Here is a 3881-nt window from a genome sequence, read left to right on the forward strand (position 1 = left end):
GGGGGTGCTGGCCTGCAGAAGTGCCATGCAAAGTTTCGTGGGCATAGGTAAATTCCTCAATGAGCTAGAACTTTTTTAACACGGTCAGCGGTCAGGCGAAAGTGAACAAGCTATTGTGATCAAGTCAAAGAGCAGAAAACCTGAGCCAGTGCATTCTTTTTCTTACTGAGCTGTTCATTTCATACCCCATCCCCCCAAACCACCAATTAACACACACAAAACACAAAAAAAGCCAAAAGAAGGACTGCAAAAGTATTAGATCTACCAGAAAGTTGAGAAAAGATAATTCATAAAAGCAATGTTAAAAGTTTTAATAAAACTTTATAAAGAAAGACACAATATAAGTGTGCAAACTGCTACTGATTTTATTGCCAACACCTTTCAAGTGTCAAGGAAATACACGTATGAATTTTTAGTAGTAACAAATATGAACCCGTTCTCTGTTTGACTAGAATTATATACTGCAAGCACCACTATCAGACTATTAGGCAAACAAAGTGTTTAGCTGCTGCGATAGCACGACTTCTACCCACATATAATTATACAATGACAAAAAACCCCCCCTCAAATCCACATTTAAAATTTGTCCCAAGAGACTTTTTTCTGTGGGAGTCTTTCACTCCCTCATCGACACAATAGATCATTAAGGAGGCAGGCTTCCAACTCTGCTTGTCAAGGCCAACCCGAGCTGAGAAGGATACAAAATCCCAGCAGAAAAAATTGAGATGCTCTATGAAATTCTCTCTCCATTCAGGAATCGAACTTGGGCCTACTGCGTGCAGTAGTGAAGCACTTAACAGCTGCCCTGCAGACACCGGTCCCCCCAGCAGACTAATAGCGAAAGTTAAAGACAACAGTGAAATTCCAACTATACAAAGAATTATTACACATAGATCTATAGGCTATAGATAAATTTGCAATAGAAGAAGCGTGAAAAGCAGAGGAAACAGGGAAACTGAATAAAGAGTACAAAAGCAAAATATATAGTAAAGTCTGCTTACAAAATGAACATTTAGGAACAGCAAATAAAGTAAGAACTACTGTTTTAGAGTTAAAGTAAAAAGGAGCATAAAAAAGGGGGGTGGGTGAAATCAGGATCAAAGTAAATAAAAAAGAAAGCTTGTGATGAGCAGACTTCACTGATAGTATCATGTCCAGTGAAAACAAAACCCCTCCACAACCCCTACTCCTTTCCAAAGAAACAACTTTAGCACACTCACACATGGTCACTTTTAAGGACAAGCCGGCTAACCCAGATTTCGGGGGTTTCCAGAAATCTTGACCTACACCAAAAGTGGGCATTTCCCTACCTCTATAGAAGGAAAAGTTTGGTTTCATTGATGTGTTTATTTGTTTGGTTACAGAGAAAATTCTCCTTGTATTTTATAGGGACTGAAAAAGGGACAAAAACTTTACCTTCGATTTCCTCAAAACAGCATTTTTCGGGATAGCCCTCTTGTGCTTAAAAGCGACCACATAACAACATCGACATATTACAAAAAATTGTAAATGTTTGGTGGGTGAACACTCAAAGCTTCGACAGAAATCTAAGATTTTGTTTCAAGTCAAGTCAGACAAAAACGGACTTGTCAAAGAATGTCATTTCTGAGATCTTTCAACAAGATCCAACTTTATCTTTGTGTTGTAAATGTTTTATACTTCCATCAACTTATGGGGGGCGGTTTATTTCTATCTCGACTACACTAACCAGGGTTGACCCCGACTGGGTGTCATAAAAATTCCCAACAGACAGAATTACTTTATAAAAAACTTCCCTCAGTTGGAAATTGAACTCGTGTCTTCTGCTGGCAATGGAAAATGTCCTAAACACTGCACCACAGGCATCAGTTTCCAACCACCTGCACAGGTGACATAAATAATGTATATTAAAAAAAATATATATAATAAATTGAAACACATGACAAAAAGAAACAGCACACCAATGAAGCTGGACACAAAATAAATGTGAAACAGCTTACGTTTGGATAAACAGAGTTGTGTTCGCAAAGACCAAAAGTTTATTCAGAGTAGACTCAGAAGGCTAACTTTCCTTCTTGGTCTTTTTTATAGCCTTCAAAACAGACAGTTTTTTGTGTATTATGATGCAGGCTAAAAATAAAAAAGTGCATCTTTGGTTTTCCTTTGATATTTGCCCAAATTTGTACAATATCAAATATAATGGTCCTTGACATGATTTAAAAGAACAATGATTTTTTAACATTGGTTATGTTTATTTCCGTAAAAATTCAAAGAAATAATCTTTTTCTAATAAAAAAAAATAAAGCATTGGGATTTCAACCCCTGAAGCATTGGGATTTCAACCCCTGAAGCATTGGGATTTCAACCCCTGAAGCATTGGGATTTCAACCCCTGGAGCATTGGGATTTCAACCCCTGGCATTCAGTGAGTTAAGCAACTCCAGGAACACATGGACACCAAGAACTGGAACTGAAAGTAACTAGGCCTACTCTGTCACTTATCAATTTAAAATTCCCTTAGGAAGATCTACTGTGCACATTTTGTTGCGATTAGATTTTCAAAAACACCGTAAATACACGGGACTAGGCTCAAGCCTAGTGAGTCAATACATCCATTTTACCATGAACTACTTGCACAAATACATGAAAGAGAATGGAAGTCTTTTGTTAGGACATTTTTCCGGGATCGTCTCCCCCTTAAGCTACTAACAAATCATAATTATAATGAAATGGGAAAAAAAAATGAAATGAACATATTTTAAAACAATTTTTTATGTTGAAAAGCTGAGGTCAAAGCCACCCAAACGTTTTAAACATATTGCACTACATACTATGGTCACCTCTATCCCACTTTTTAGTAAATTTCACAGGGAACAAAGCATATTAACTCATTCGCTACGTATTATTTACGGCTTGTGGACAACATTTTTTTAGGGAGGGCGAACGAGAACAGTTAATAGGTCTTTGGGGCCACAAATTTAAATAAATATCAATGTATTATAATTATATACCAATATTTTCACTAAGGATTGTAGAATACATCTGTAATGTTTATTTATGTACTTTTCAACTTTTGTTCCTGTAAGAGGCGATTATGCAACACAATTTTGATTGGATGCGGATAAAATTTGAAAATAAAAACTTTATAATCTTTGGTGAAACTCAAAAAATATGTTTGCACCTGGTCGAATGATACATCAAAATAACCATAAATAAATATAGAACTGAAAAATATTGAAAAATTTGCAGTTATTTACCTACATTCCATATATTATTTGTACATTTGGATCATACCATCCGATATTGAAAAACATTTTTTTTTATAATCTTGAAAAAGGATCACAAACAAACAAAAAAACACTGGTATCTTATATGGAATTCTTCAGAATTGCTTTTGGAATAAACCAATACATGTCTTGAGTGGCACTTTTGTGGAATTTCATCAAAAAGTAGTGATTTTGGGGAGAAAAAAATATTTTGACAATTTAGATCTAGACCTAGATCTAGATCTGGCACTCAAAAATATTGATTTCTAAATAACAGTGCATCGGCAATATGAGTCCAATCGTATCAATATTATAAAAAAGAGTCCTACCCTTCTTTAGTGAGCAAAATAATGATAGATTTTGTTGTGTAAAATTACCAAGACTGGCATCGCGATAAAACAAAGTCGAATAAACTACGAAATCACGTTTCAAAACTGAATCTAAACTTCCAATTTTCAGTGGAAATGCTTGACCCGGAAGTCAACATTATATTATGACCTTTATTTTAACATGGATATATGGATTGGAGAAGAATCTAAGCTAAAATTGAAGATCGGTTCATGAGCCGCCAGGGGCGGCTTAGCATACTGACGGCACTTTAGTCGTGCCGCCCCCCCCCCCCCCCCACGGCTCGGCG

General features: G+C 36.1%; 1 protein-coding gene across 1 annotated transcript in view; it reads right to left on the minus strand.

Moving 5' to 3' along the window:
* Positions 1-1986: 1986 nt before the first annotated feature.
* The window catches only part of LOC101860034, a gene marked incomplete at its 5' end in the record, with an annotated part of 28711 nt that continues 26816 nt past the window's right edge, over positions 1987-3881 (minus strand). The window contains 1 exon segment of the mRNA XM_005104076.3: positions 1987-2880.

The sequence above is a fragment of the Aplysia californica genome, unplaced genomic scaffold, assembly GCF_000002075.1.
Source record: "Aplysia californica isolate F4 #8 unplaced genomic scaffold, AplCal3.0 scaffold00403, whole genome shotgun sequence".
In the NCBI taxonomy this organism is placed as follows: Eukaryota; Metazoa; Mollusca; class Gastropoda; order Aplysiida; family Aplysiidae; genus Aplysia; species Aplysia californica.